The sequence below is a fragment of the Talpa occidentalis genome, unplaced genomic scaffold (assembly GCF_014898055.3).
Source record: "Talpa occidentalis isolate TD23 unplaced genomic scaffold, MPIMG_talOcc4v2.1 talOcc4.8, whole genome shotgun sequence".
NCBI lineage: Eukaryota > Metazoa > Chordata > Mammalia > Eulipotyphla > Talpidae > Talpa > Talpa occidentalis.
The window spans coordinates 18,988,316-19,004,064 of NW_023605194.1; the positions used below are offsets into that span (position 1 = coordinate 18,988,316).

General features: G+C 48.1%; 2 pseudogenes; both read left to right on the forward strand.

Annotated features, from left to right (window-relative positions):
• Positions 1-30: 30 nt before the first annotated feature.
• LOC119234181 (creatine kinase B-type-like) lies at positions 31-851 on the forward strand (annotated as a pseudogene).
• Positions 852-8,968: 8,117 nt separating this feature from the next.
• LOC129145022 (steroid 17-alpha-hydroxylase/17,20 lyase-like) lies at positions 8,969-15,001 on the forward strand (annotated as a pseudogene).
• The last annotated feature ends 748 nt before the right edge of the window (positions 15,002-15,749 follow it).

A 15,749-nucleotide genomic window follows, 5' to 3' on the forward strand; every position in this document is an offset into this window, starting at 1 on the left:
CAGCTACAGGTGGAGCTGCATACTAAGAGCATGCAGACAAGCTTCACGCTGGACAACCTCATCCAGACCAGAATGAAAAACCTCAGTTGCCCAGACATCATGAGCATATGCTGCAAGGTGGGAATGAGGACTCGTAAAACAAGTTCAGTTCTTTGACTCCAGCACCGAGGACCCCTGTACACAGCTACATTCCAGCTATAACCTATATCCCAACTGTGGCTGAGATCATGGGTTGCACTAGCCACTGCATCTGTGGCTTATCCACTATCCCCGCCCACACATACACACAAAATGTAGCCACAGCGAGTGGCCTGTCATAGAGAAACCCTCCCTGGAAGCCCTGTCCAACTTCGCCAACAACCTGGCGAGTGGGTACTGAGCCCTTAAAAGCACAACTCTGGCAGAGCAGAACAACTCATCCTCCACTATGTCCTCTTCCACAAGCCTGTATCACCCCTGCTGCTGCCTCAGGCCTGGCCTGTGACAGGCCCTATGCCTATGGCATTGGCACAATGACAAAAAAAGGCTTCCTGGTGTGGATCAGTGAGGAGGGCCTCCTGGAGGCCATCTCCATGCATAAAGGGGACAACACGGAGGAAGTGCTCACCAGCTTCAGCAACAGCCGCACCCGGGTTCCGATGCCCTTCTTGTCTAAGAACTACAAGTTCATATGAAACCCTCACCTGGGCTATTTCTCACCTGCCTATCCAACCTGGGCACTGAGCAAGTTTGCACATCAAGCTGCCCCACCTGAGCAAGAACATAAAGTTTCCAGAGGTGATTAAGGGGCTAGAGTTTCAGAAGCTGGTACCAGGGGCAAGGATACCACAACCATGGATCAGGCCTTCTAGATCTCCAAGCAGGCGGCCTGGGATTCTTGGAGGTGGGCAGGCGGTAGTGGGCAGCCTAAAGCTGCTTCATCCAGACAGAGCAGCAGTTGGAGTGGAACCAGGCCATTGAGGATCTCCTGCCTGCATGGAATTGAAGCCCCCCTCCACCCCACACCTGCCACCAACACCAGCATCACAGGTTCCTAACTTATTGCCAGAGACCTGACCACCATGACCTCTGATCCCACAGTCGGTTGAGCCTTAGGCTTACTATAAAGACTCCTGTAGACTTGGATAGAGTTGTGATGGCTAAGACTGTTGCTGATGCTGAAATAAACTAGGGTTTTGGTCTAAATTAACACACATGCACAAAATTGCAATGGGACACTGCCAAGGAAATAATTTAATTCTACCTCAGATACTAGGTCATATTAACAATCATTTCCCTGCAATTTTTAAAAATAATATTCAGAATTTGATTCCACTCCTAGGTATTTACCCGAATGACACAGAAACATTAATTCCAAAGGGCACCAGCACCCCTATGTTTATAGCAGCACTATTTACAATACCTAAGCTATGGAAACAACCCAAATGCCAAAAAATAGATGACTGGATCAAGAAGATGTGGTACATATACACCATGCAGCACTATTTCCAATAGCTAAGCTATGGAAGCAACCCAAATGCCCAAAAATAGATGACTGGATCAAGAAGATGTGGTACATATACACAATGGAATATTACTCAGCATTCAAAAAAGATAAACACATGCAGTTTGCAGCAACATGGATGGAGCTAGAAGGGATCATGCTCAGCAAAATAAGTCAGAAAGAAAAAGAAAAATACCGGATGGTCTCACGCATAGCAGGAATTTAGAAAACCTAAATAAGGTACCAAGAAAAAGACTAATTAATACAAAGTAAAAATCAAAATCAACAAGCAACTATAAACCAGAGACATATTACACTGGTGGGGGGGGAGGAGAGGAAGGATTAGGTCAAAACAAGGGAGGGGTGCAATTGTATGGGGAATATAACCAAAATGAAAATGCATACATTGTGCAAAAATGAAAAATGATGTAAGAATTATATAAAATAAAATATTTTTAAAATATTCAGAATTTGAGTTATATCTCTAAGACACTCCAAGTAACCATAAAGATCTTTCTGAACTTGAAACCTTAGATGTAAAGAGTAAAAGAGATGGCAATGATCTAGAAGAGGGGACATTTTGTATGCCATCAGATAGATTACAGTAAACCCAAGTCTCAGCAATAGGCACCTGATAGAAATAGGGGCAGCTGTTCAGATAGCTGTAGCCTAATGGTTCTTTCAACCATATAAAAACATTCAGGCAATACTGAGACCACAACATTCTGGAGGGTATTTATCTACTGGCCATAAAAAATTCACTGAGTATCTTTGACAAGATATAGAGCCTACTGATCAGAGTCAACCCAGATGTCAACATTCCAAATTCTTGATCAGGTAATTGACACTTGTTGCTTAGAATGAAGTAGGAAAAATGTACCTGTACCTGTTACTCTTTCATTTAAACATCTCAGTCCACCTTTGGTGAGCCACTTGACTTCCATGACTCCTTCCTAAACACAGCTGAACCTCCTGTGCACAGACAGTTTCTAGCTCAGGGTTGGTTTCTCCACCTGAACACTACTGACATTTGGAGCCACATTATCTTTGTGGGAGAATGTCCTGTGCTTTGTAGGGCATTTAGCAGTATTCCCTGGCTTCTGCTCACTGGATGGTGGCAGCAACATCTCACTCCCTCCCAACCCCCAGCGGTGACAACCAACCATGTTCAAACATTCCCAAAAGACCCTGGTCAGAGGGCAAAATTGCCCTTAGTTTAGAACCACTGTTCCAGGCAAACTATACCCCACAATTGAGTGCAGACACCTTCTATCCAGTCCTGCTGCAGATGACCTCATGGGCTCCCCATCACTCTGTAAATTCCCCTAGAGGAAGTCCCATGTCAGTCTCAAGTGTCCCTGTATTCTCGAAGGACCGGGCCCGAAAAAATCTTCAGAAGTATTGATCCTGGTGACTTGACAGTCAAGAAATTTGCAGGGGCTCATCCTCCCCTGTGTCCCATGCCTCTTAGCTACATGGCACAGATGGGGGCATAACAGCATCCTCAAAGAGTCAGGTCAAAGCTGGATGCTATGATTTTGCGTGACCAGTGAGAATCTTACCTATAACCTATAGGGATCTTACCATATATGAATCTGGCCCATATCCAGAAGCTCCCCTGGAGACCAGTGGTTTTTAGCATATACTCTCGGTGTTCCCAGCCTACACTAGCTGGGCCTAGCCTCTCTGACCCTCCCCATCACAGTCCAGAGCCACGCCCATAAGAGTGGGAGGTCACAGGTATTCACACCATGGCTGGTAGATAACCAGGGATCTCGAAACCCTTGATAAAAACCACATGATGAGTTGGGCAGTACTTGAACCAATAACGACACTGCACATCACAGTTCAATGAAACCCCCTGAAAGCAGATTGGGATGCAAGAGAAACAAATGATAATAATAACGATAATACTCTGTCCTCCGGCTGCACTGCCCAGGTGAAAATGCCTCATGTGCTAAATGGTCAGGGCAAACCTTAAGCTCCTTTCAGGAAAAGTAGTCACTGAGTCACATGCCAACCATTCTTCAAACATGTCTCCCTCACTCCTGGAATATAAAGCTTTCTGCCCCACTTTTTCCGTCAGCTGAGAAAACAAGACAGCTCAAGCAAGTCAGCTCCCAGGACTGAATCCCCATTTCAGCCACACAAAATAGAAGCCATTGGGAGGTGCAGGGTTCAAGTCCAGCTGGGTCTTACTAGCTACAGAGGAGCCCACATGAAGGGTTGTTTTAATAACTGTTTCCTTGGGCTCATTTGCATAAGTCAAGAAGTACCATAAGGGGCAGTTAACATACTGCCTGGCCTCTAGGGAATTAGGACAGGAGAAGGAACTTTAGTTTCCCTGGACTAAAAGGGGTGGGAGTGGTGGGTCAACCTTCAGGGCCATTGTTGGAGGAAGGGAATGTTTCCTTTGGCTCCATCCTGATTAACTTTCAAACGCACTGCATACTCTTGTTTTCAACTGATTTACCACTGATCCACTGGTTTCCTTTGCACTGATAACAGGAATGACATGAAACACAAGCCACATTCCTCCACAAATGCAGATTCTTGCAACAGGGGTGCCTGGAGGAGATGGAGGGTTGAAAATTCCCCTGAAGGGCTTGGATAACAACCACCCCTTCTCACCTTGAAGACACAGGAGAACTGAGCTGTTCTGTGCAGCTGCCATTTGTAACTTTTACAACTCAGTTCAGATTAAGCATTTTGGCTTCAACCTGGGGTAGTACAAACAAGTGCCACCCCTGTATTTGCGGATGGTTGCCCTCTCTTCCAAGCAGGATCTTGCTCAATTGGCCCTGAACCTGGCAGACCACAGGCAAGCACACTCGGGAGGGTAATGGAGGCTAGGAGTCAACCCTGGGTCCTTTCAGAGCACAGGGCACAAAGGGGAGGAGGGACACATTGGCAGTAAGATTTGGTGCAGGGACCCCCCAGAGCAACCTGCAAGAGAACACCTGGCCTCCAGCACCTCCATGGCCACATGAGCTTATGATCTTGAGCCCACAATTTCTTGAGTTTCAGTTTCCTCACAGTGGGAAGGAGGTGAGACAGCCTAATTCATGGAGGCTGGCATGGTGAATAATAAAAGCATCCGGGATACAATGGTAGCGGGACTCATAGAAGATTTTAGTATGAATTCAAGGCTCTGGAGTCACATTCTGTTAACTTCTCAGGGATGCTCCACAACACCCCCACTTGTCCTTGCAGTCAGGACCATCACCAACCTACATGCACCAGACCCCTTCCTGCCTCCTCATATTTGACTCTGCCTTCTCCCTTCATGAGGCTCCTTCCTCCACACTGCCCACACCTCTGCCTAAAACCACGGATGCTTTTTCCATGTCTAACTCAAAACCCCCATCTGTCATGATGGCTTTTCTCACCACCCCAGTCCCTAATCTGACCACAACTTGCCCAAATAGTCACAACCACACTTGAATTTGTGGAGTAATGAGCGACCAGGCAGTCTAGTTTACAAGGCTCATCATCATTACAGGTCCCCTCCTGCTGCCCTCTTGCCTAGTCCAGTGGGCCTCACTCCATTCCCCACACTGCTAAGTACAGACACTGGAAGGCCACTGCCAGACAGAGACAGAAACTCCAGCTCCCCCTCTGTCAGTCTCAGGACTGGGTGTCTGTCTGAGGACCCACCTCTTCTGTGATGACTGGCACCAGGGGGCTCATCCCCTGGGGCCAAGACTTCATCTGGCAACATTGCATCAGCGATCATAACTGACTCAGAAACAGAAGGTCTTCAGAGATAATCGGCATGTTTTGTGTCAGGAAGATCTGCTGGTTAGATCTCAGGAAAAGTAGAGAGCCATTTGGGCATAATAAGAAGAGTAACTAATGATAAGAGGAAAGGAGCACTGGTTCTTCCAGGCGGAATTTTCACATGCATTCCCTCACTGAATCACAGCCCTGAGCAGCAAGTGCCATTATTGTGCCCATTTCCCAGAGGATGAAACAAACATAAGTAAGCTTAAGTAAACATAAACAGCAATTCTGCTCCTACCCATACACTCAAAAGAATTAAAAACTAGTACTCAGAAAGGTACATGGGCATCCATAATCATAGCAGTGTGATTTATAAGACCAAAAGGTGGCAACAACCTAAGTGTCTAGCAACTGATGAATGGATAAAAAAGGGATAGCATAGCCACATCGTGGAATATTATACAGTCATAAAGAAGATGAAGTTCTGATACAGGCTACTACAAGGATAAAATATACTAATGAAACATAGCAATTGAAATAAGCCACACACACACACACACACACGTGATGAATTACATGGTTATGAATTATATGGTTTCCATTGTGTGAAATAGGCACATTCACAGGAACCAAGAAGGTTAGAGGTAACGAGGGAGAAGGGAGGGGGAAAGAGAAATTACTATTGAATAGGTACACTTTCTGTTTGGTGAGGAAAATGACTTGGCAGTAGACACTGTGGAGGCTGTGAGTATAGTTAAAGTGACTACTTGTTCTCCTAAAGAGAGTTAAAATAGTAAATATTTTACGTCTACTTTACTTTTATAGTTTTTCAACCCAAAATTGCTTATTGTGAATCAGAATAAAAGAACATTTCATTCTGGTGAGAGGTATGTTATTCTGATTAGGCTGAGTAGTTGTTAACAAATCTAGCGCAAATTACCAGATAAGTGCCACATCATTTCTTCAAGATTGATTTTTCAATGACTACAAATTTCAGTTCTTCAAAGTGAAGCTGGTCAACCTTTGCAGTTCTCCTTCCAGTTCAACCTGATATTATTCTCTCACCTTGTCCAGAAAGAGCTTCTGTCCAGGATCAAGTGCCTTATGAAATGTCACTGCTCCTGCAATGGTCTGAGACTGCAGACTCCATGAGTGAGGAGGCTGAAGAATTTTGTCCAAAGCCCCCCCTGCTTCCCATCACTCCGAAGCCAAACACAGAGTAGAGCTGGCGTCAGGAGACCTAGGTGGACTCTGAAAACTGGTATATCTAAGAGATGGGCTCAACCTCTAAAGAAACCACCTCAAGTCTTGAGTTCGAGTAGGGATTTTCTGAGGGCATCTTGAGGAGAAGCTGCTGTTCACTGCTTCTGCAAGACTGCTCATGTCCTGGGGTTATCTCAGTCCTTGTTAACAAGGTGCCTGTGCCCCGGGGTGGAACAGGTGGCCTGGGTGGTATCTCCATGACTCATCCTCCTAAAGAAAATCAGCAGGGAATGCTGGCAGTGTGCTGAAGGCCTAGGGGAGGTCTATGCTGATGACCTAAGGACACAACTTAGTGTTCTGAAGGTTGCTGTAACGGACAGTGACACAGAGGCCTTATTTCTATGTTGACATTTTCATCCTTTCAGAATCATAGAGTCTGTCACTTGCACCCAACTGGAAGCCAGAATGGAAGTCCAAAGGGGCCAGGCCAATCTACTCCTCTCATTCTGCCATGGAGCTTTCAATATAATAAAGTTCTTGGATACTCATCCAAGATCACATAAATAGAAAGAGACCAGGTGAGAATTGGAACCCAAGCCTCTTTGACTCTAGGGCTTATGCTCTCAACCCCTGGCTCAATTGCCTATGGAGACAGCAGCAAACCAGGAGTTAGGACACCTGGCTTCTTGCTGTCGTTATCTTGTAGGACCTTCTATAAGCCTGACCTTTAAAGGCCATACTTTCTCTACCTGTTAAATTATAAAATTGCATAAAATGACTTTGACAGTCTCCTTTGGCTATAACCCTCAAAAATGTCATCTGTCCAGTGATTTTGATTTTCTTTTTTTAAACATTTATTTATTTATGCATACAAGAACTGGGGCACAGGCCAGAGGTATGGGAGGTGAGAGGATTCACCAGAAACTAAGTGGGAAACAGAACAGGCAGATTGACTGAAATACACTGCTGAGGGGAGCAGCGGGCTAGTCAGGAGAGGTCTGCTGCACCATGTGGGTAGCTCCCTGGTTGGGAATGAACTAGTGCTGCAGTGGCTGTGGATAGCTTCACAGGTTGCATCATAACCCCTTGCGCCACCAGGGAGGCTCCTGATTTTGATTTTCAAACATGAAAAGTCCCAAACCTGATTCCTGACCAAGATATTATTTGCTTCTGGACAACCTAGGGACCTTGACAAATGAGGAGCTCCAAGAGGGAGGACCAGCCACTGTCCCGTACCTAGATTCTACCTTGTCTGTATCTTAGACTTGAGCCACTGCTGAGACGGCATTACCAAACAAAGCAGGTCATATCCCTGGACCACGAAGGTGTTCCCAGCAAAGAGGTGCTTTATTAGCAAGTGGCACTGGTTGGGAGGGCAGCAGAGTCAGTACTTGGAAAAGGCTGCCTCCCAAGTGGCAAGTGAAGGAAGACTATGGAGGAGAAAAAGGGTGTGGGAACATGCAGGAGCAGGGCGGGTTCTTCTCTCTCAAGTAGAGAAGGTGCCAGTGTGTCTAGGGGCTGTAATTCAGGAAATGATGAAAATACTGCTGGTAGTGTCTCTCTTTGTGCTATCAATTAAAACCTCAGGTGCTCCTCAGGCACTGACATTATCAGCAACCTTGGAGGCAAGAGAATTATCTCCCTAAGTATCACACAACTACCATCATGGCCGGAGAGCTGTACAATGGTAGCTCTAAGGCAGGGGACACATTCCCAGTTCAGGCCCCACCACAGAGGTATCTATAAACAACCAAAGAGTGTATTTCACTAGCGCCCAGAAAACCAAATTCTGCACTTGATCTTAGCCAAAAGGCCGAGAAGCGATGAAAACCAAATTCTGATTCAGGGGAATTATCTGTACGTGATGAATTACATGTATGTGACTAATGGTTATTTGAGATATCATCAAGGAAGTCAGAGGCACAGGCACCCCAAATCAACCAACACCCTTAATGCTGGTTGGGGGTTGCTGGAAATTTATAAGGGGCAAAGGATGGTGAGGGAAGTCACGGCTCCACATTTCTAAGTCCCAGGAGGTGCCAGCTAAGTCTAGGTGACAGGAGTCAGGGAGTTTGACTTTCCATGAGCATATTTTCTTGGCAATCAACTGAGGCTCGTTTCTGATACCACTATCAACTCAAAGAGACATAGAGATTCTCCGAGATATTAGGGATGTAACACAATTGACTTTCAAGGTTCCCAGAAGTGCAGGTAAAGTCTAAATCTAATGATCAGGAAGGAATAAGGGTGCAATTCAATGAGCAAAAAGTTAATTCTGAAGAGGGAATGCAAAACAATGCTTAGATTTCATTCAACTTATTCCAAAATTATTTAGCCCAGGTGCATTTTCTGTTGAAAACTGAGGTGATCTGGCGACAATATCTATCCCCACCCCCTCCCTGTTCTGACAGAGGACTCAGCTCTGCCTGTGCTCCCGGATAAATTTCCACATTTCATGACATCATAAAATTCCAGAGGTCAGGTCAACCCTTTAAAAGTCCTCCATAGACCCTAAGTGGCTGCGGATGTTCCACCCACAGTGCCACCCAGCCTGCCACCATGTGGGAGCTCCTCCCTCTCTTGCTACTCACCCTGGCCTATTTCTTCTGGCCCAAGGGCAAGTCCCCTGGTGCCAAGTACCCCAACAGCCTCCCAGCCCTGCCCTTGGTGGGCAGCCTTCCCTTCCTCCCCAGACATGGACATCAGCATGAGAACTTCTTCAAGATGCAGAGAAAATATGGCCCCATCTATTCCCTTCATATGGGAAGCAAGAATACAGTGATCGTCGGGGAGCACGAGCTGGCCAGGGAGGTGCTGGTCAAGAAGGGCAAGGACTTCACCGGGCGGCCCCAATTGGTAAGCTGTGCCCTGTGCCTCCTTTCTCACCATCCCCTGGGGTTGTGCGGGTCTCAGCCAAGACCAGTCCACAATACCTGTAATTCCTCCAGAGACACTGTGGTTTGGCTGTGGGTGGGGAGTGAGTTCAGACCCCATTCAGTGACTTAACCAGGCAGGAAGGATGAAAGGAACTCTCATACCCTGAGCAGCCCTGGCATGGGCAGAGTGGAGCCCTCACTCCACGCATCTTGCCCCTGAACTGGATGATAATGTCTCTCAGCCAACACTTCCCTAATTAATGACAGTGCTAATGAAGCAATGAGGCCGGTATCCAGCTTAGTAAATGCTCAGAAAACAGTCTTTATGAAGTTCCTTTTCATGTGCAAGATGGGCATAGTGCTCACTCTCTCCATGGGAAGGGGGATGGGAAAAGCCGAAAAGCCGGGCCCTGGGAGGACAGGGTGCAACTTCCCTGGATCTGTCTGCAGCTGCTCCAGCTCACAGGGTCTGACCCATGGTAGCATTTCAGGGCTGAATGGTGCATCCTACTGAGCTCACTCAGGTGCTTCTAGGGGAAGAGGAGGGGCCTGAGATCCAGAAACACTGCCAGAGCCCCGTCCTAGCACCCTGCAGCTCACTGCTTACCTGAACACCCAGACAGGAACCCAGACTCCCATCTTTGATCGGGATGACTGATGACTTGCCTTTCTTTGCTTGCATCAGTCAGCCAGCTCAGTGGGTCAACTGCCTCACTCCCGACTATTCTGAGCTCTTCTCTCCCTAAAAGAAAGAGATCTGATGGGGCTAGTGGGTGAGGGTAGAAGAAGGAAAGCTTTGAACCCTCATGCTTCTGGGGAGGGGGCTACCTCTGGAGATGGTGCCTTGCCCCCCGAGCAGAGGGTATACCAGACTCCTGCTCTTCTCAGATTTGGCTGTGGTGGCCAAATTTCCATGGCACGCAGACTTGCCATGCAAAGATAAACAGAAAGAGATGAGCTGATGCGCCTTCAGCACTCGCGTAGGGCCCAGAAGAGGCAGAACCTGGACAGTCCTGCTTTCCACTGGCCTGCCTGCCCCCCCTCTCCAGTCCCCAAGAAACACAGTTCAGAGAGCTTGTCCAGCCCCAGCTCTTGCCCCAGGGAAGAAACCAATCACAAAGGACAGGCCCAAAAGTCAACCTGTCATTAAACTAAATCACTAGACCCTTAGATTCAAAGCCAGGGTTTTGTCGGTTGGGGGCAGGGAGTGGGGGGTGCTGGAACGGGGGCTTGGACCTGCCTTACCAAGCCTCACAGTCACCGTGGAGCGGACCAGGGAAGCCCCACATGGGGGGAGGGGGAGCAGCTTGGCAGGTACCTGTGTTCTCCCTTGGGAAGGGGAATAGGTGCTAGAGGCACAAGGCAAGCTAGGTAGATGATATCTGCTTCCTACTGTGTTTCTTCCTCTCTAAAGGTGACTCAAAGCATCCTTTCTGACAACCAAAAGGGCATTTTCTTTGCCGACCATGGTGCCCAGTGGCAGCTGCATCGGAAACTGGCACAGGCTTCCTTTGCTTTGTTCAAAGACGGCAACAAGAGACTGGATGACATCAGTGAGTACCAGACTGGGCCCAAAGCTATGGGGTAAAGGGTTTTGAAGAGCTCATTCTAGCAGTTTCTGCATCACTGCTGCCATCTAGTGGCCATTAGCACACAAGGGCTCTCTCTCCTGCAGGCATGTCCTCTTCTCTGGTTCTCTTGCTCTCTCTGGTTCAATGGAGTAGGTAGACAGGGGTTCAAAGTATTGCTTCATTCACCACCCTTATGTTCTTGTCCCTGTTTAGTCTGTCAGCAAATCAGATTACTGTCTGATTTCCTGGCCACCCAAGATGGACAGTCTGTAGATTTGTCCTTGCCTATCTATCTGGCGATGACCAACATTATGTGCTTCATCTGCTTCAACATTACCTACAAGAATGGTGATCCTGAGCTCAAGATCATTAAGAATTACAACAATGGAATCATGGATACTCTGCGCCAGAACTCTATGGTAGACATATTCCCCATCCTGAAGGTGAGGATGAGACCAGGTCCCACATTCAGATGTCAGCAGAAACTGACATGGTCCCCAAGACTTCTTTTTTTTAAAGATTTATTTATTCATGCAAACAAGAGCTGGGGTACAGGCCAGAGATGTGGAAGGTGAGAAGATCCACCAGAGACAGAATGGGGAGCAGAACAGCTGGATTTACTGAAATACACTGCTAAGGGGAGTGGCAGGCAAGACAGGAGACGCCTGCTGCACCATGTGGGTTACCTCTCTGGCCAGTATTGACTCAGGCCACAGTTGTGATAGGGCTGAGACTTAACCCCTAGGCTGATCCCCAGGTCTTAACTCGTACTCCTGGGCTCCAGACACAACTTACTCCTGACCACCAAGCCACAGTGACATCTATCTCCATAGGCACTTAAAACCTTGTACTTTCTCTTCATAAGCAGAAATAGTGTTTGAGCAGTTCTTTCTGCCCCTGTGCTGTGCAAGGGTCCTTTACTCTTCTCTGCCTTTAGGATAAACCTATTCTTTTGAATATAAAAAAAGAAAGACATAGCATTTTAATGATGCATTTTAAGAATCATAATACATGGTTCTCATTGAGGTATACACTGCCATTTCCACCTGTACACAATGAATACATTGCCCCTGGAGGTAGATTTCATTACTCTCATCCAGCAGAGAAAGATTTGAGAAGTCAAGGAACTTGCCCAGGCTTCAGAACCCCTCTCCCTTATTCCTAAAGGCTGGGCACGTGGCAGATGTACTAAGTACATCTTAAGTACATCTCACTCAGTCTTGATGTTTGATTGAATGAGGAAGAGGAAGTGAAAAACTCCCTTCTCCCATCATGGATACTGTCCTACTTATCTGAGCATCGATTTGGGGCCCTATCTTGCCGCCATTTTGCTTAAGGCCTAGGGGAGTAGGCAGACAGAGTCATGCCAGGAGAGATTTGTGTGGCAGGAAAAGGACAGTGGAAGAGGAAAGGATTTGATTCTTCTGTCTACTTTTCAGGTTTTCCCCAACAAAAACCTGGAAAAGATGAGAAAATGTGTTAAAATGAGAAATGAATTCCTGACTGAAATCATTGAAAAATACAAGGTAGGAGCTGGAGCAGAAGAGATTATGAGTCATGTTGAACGCGTAAGAACATTGGGTCGATGCTGGACACTGGGCTCTCCCCACCTCCCAGTGCCTGGCACACAGTAGTCACCAATGGAGATGGACTCAATTCATCATGGGGGTGGGGAAGTGAGGAACTAAGGATTCTAGCCCAAAGTTAGCCCTAAGCCCAAAGTTTGAGGAGGGCCCAGTGCTGCCTCCTAACTCCACATCTCATAGGTCCTACCTAGGTACTGTGCTCCCTCATCACCGACTGGAACCTCCACTCTGGGATGAAAGTAGGTTTTAGACGGGGCTCTGCCCTCAACACTGTCTCCAATCTCACCTACCAGGAGAACTTTAGCAGCGACTGTATCACTACCATGCTGGACGTGCTGATCCAAGCTCAGATGAACTCAGACAACAACAATGCAGAACCAGGCCGGGATTCAAAGCTGCTTTCAGATAAACACATTCTCATCACCATCGGGAACATCTTTGCGGCCGGTGTGGAGACCACCACATCCATGTTGCAGTGGATTGTGGCTTCCTGCTGCATTACCCTCAGGTGGGTTTCCCTTCATTCCATTCTTCCTAAACACCCTTGATCCCAGCCAGCCCAAACTCTTTTCCTGATTTCCAGAGAGGCAGAACCGTCAGAACTTCATTGCAGAAAGACTCATGATGCAGTCCTTAATGAGCAGAGCTTGGCTCTGCCCTCGGGAGGACCTATACCTTCTGGAACAATGGTGTGGGTAGCACATTCACAAATGCACTGCGTGTGACTCTCTCTACTGGATGTGGCAATAGGTTCACTAAGGCCAGGCTTGAGCCTGTTGTCACATCCACCTTCTCTGGCCCACAGTTGAAAAGGAAGATCCAGGAGGAGATTGATCAGAATGTAGGTTTCAGCCGCACACCAACTCTCAGTGACCGCAACCATCTCCTCCTCCTGGAGGCCACCATCAGGGAGGTGCTGCGCATCAGGCCTGCATCCCCACTGCTTCTGCCCCACAGGGCTGTCGTCAACTCCAGGTGTGCCTTCCTGCCTATATCACCCCATCCCATGATGCATTCAGCATCATCTGAGCAATGATTTGGGTCCCTATCTTGCCATCTTCCCATTGCCCAGTACCTCTTTCATCCTGGTCCCCTTAGCTTGCTGATCAATTGATGGTCCATCACTGAGTATCAATCAGCCTACCCATGAGCATACCCATTAATGGATCCATCAGACTCACACCCAGTCACAGTCCTAGGTTACTGACCTCCCTCAGAGGTGGCCCGCTGTCCTTGGAGACACGTGGTCTGGATAAGACTGGGTACTCTCTCCTCAGCCCAGTCCAGCAGCCTCAGGCACACACAGATGTGCACCAGCTCAGATGCATCCCCACCTGCCCCGACATTCATGCACCCACTCCACAGGGTTCATACACAAGTGGTAGTCAGGCACAGTGGGCTGGAGAAGCGCTAGATGCATATGGATCTGGCAGAAGTTAAGGAAAAGGTGAGGCATTAGGGGTGAGGAGGAGAGGCTACTTATCTCTTCGCCAGGGAGCAGACTGTGCAGGCTTGGGGCTGAGCAGGTGGGAGCCACAACATTCCATAACCCCTTCCTCTCCCTCTCTGGGGCAGCATCGGTGGTTATGCCATTGACAAGGGCACAGATGTCATCATTAATATGTGGGCGCTACATCAGAGTGAGAAGGAGTGGGACCAGCCTGACAAGTTCATGCCTGGTGAGTGTCTGTCCTGTCATGCTCCAGAGCCAAACAGCCAGCCTGCTCTCTGTGCTCCTCTGACTACTTGGCTTCGCCCCTGCAAGGCTCGCTACTGGAAAACTCTGGGTGACAACCACTTGTACCAGTTGACATTTCTCTGATCCCCCAGACTTGCCAAACTTCACACTGGACTCCTCCTGTCCCTGGCACTAACTACAATCTCTCTTCTCAAAATGCTGTGGGGACATGGGCCCCCCCAAACACACCCTAGCCCACTGAGGGGTGGCATTTAAACCTGCTAACACTGCCTCTTTCCATCCTCCTGACATTCCATTTCCTGTGAGTGATTGAGGCCAACCTGAGAATAGCCTGAGGGTCCCTCAAGTAAGGTTGTCCACCTTCCAAGCTAGGGTTGCCTGGACAGGGCCCATCTGCCCTCTGGGACCTGGCCACGCCTCTGCTTTCTCCTGTCCGGCCCCCTGACTCATGGCTGCCTCCCTTGTCCACAGAGCGCTTCTTGGACCCAACAGGGAACCAGCTCATCTCACCATCCTTAAGCTACTTGCCCTTTGGAGCGGGACCACGCACATGTGTAGGGGAGATGCTGGCCCGCAGGGAGCTCTTCCTCTTCATGGCCTGGTTACTGCAGAGGTTTGACCTCGAGGTCCCAGACGATGGACACATGCCTGCTCTGGAAGGTATCCCCAATGTGGTCTTTCTGATCGAACCTTTCAAAGTGAAGATCAAGGTCCGAGACGCCTGGAGGGAGGCCCAGGCTGAAGGGAGCCCCCAGAACTAGAACCTGGCACCCGACTCCAGCAGATAGCACAGAACTAGAGGTGGCCCTCCCCCTCTTTTAACCTCTCCCCTCCCCCAGCCCTGGCATGATGTGCATAAACTGAGCAGTTTCTATTCAGAAGGGCTTGAGAAGCCCATTCATTTCCTCACTGGTTCATTCATTCTCTCAACAAATACTTATCGAGCAGCTGCTATGTGCCTCTCACAGGGCCTGGACAGGCAACCTCCCTAGTCTCGCGATGCTACATTCCCGTGAGGACTGACCTACAAACAGGGACTTCAGAGACTCCTGAGTTCACTGAAATGAGCTACACTGGTGATGGTGGAGTGAGATGAGGAGAGACTGGTGGAGGGGGAGGGCGGCCAGGAAACACATGGTCAGGGGTGGTGGCAAGGCCTGGGGAAGGTGTCCGGTGCTGAGGGAGCACTTGAAGGTCCAGGTTACTGCGGGTGGGAAGGTCTCCAGGTGGGAGAGGTGAGCATGGCCAGGGCAGAGCCAGTGAGGCAGGGAGTGGGTCCCTTTTGAGCCTCAAACTGCTCTTTCCTTATCTGTGACAAGTACATATTGAACAACAATTTCCCTGGTGTGGTGCAGGAGGGGGAAGTGGGAGCCCTGCTTTGCAAAGTCTGCTGTATGCTGTGCTACAAATATGCCCACGTGACAGCCATAGAACTACCGACATGATGTCAATGAACACAGAGATGGAAAGGGACAATGTAGCTTTTTGTTATTCATCATATTATATAGTAAAGGCCTTTATATTGTATTTCCATCCTACAGAAGCATAATCATCAATCACCTTAAGGACAGATGTAGTAATTTTTAATATGACCTTCATTTTTAATAT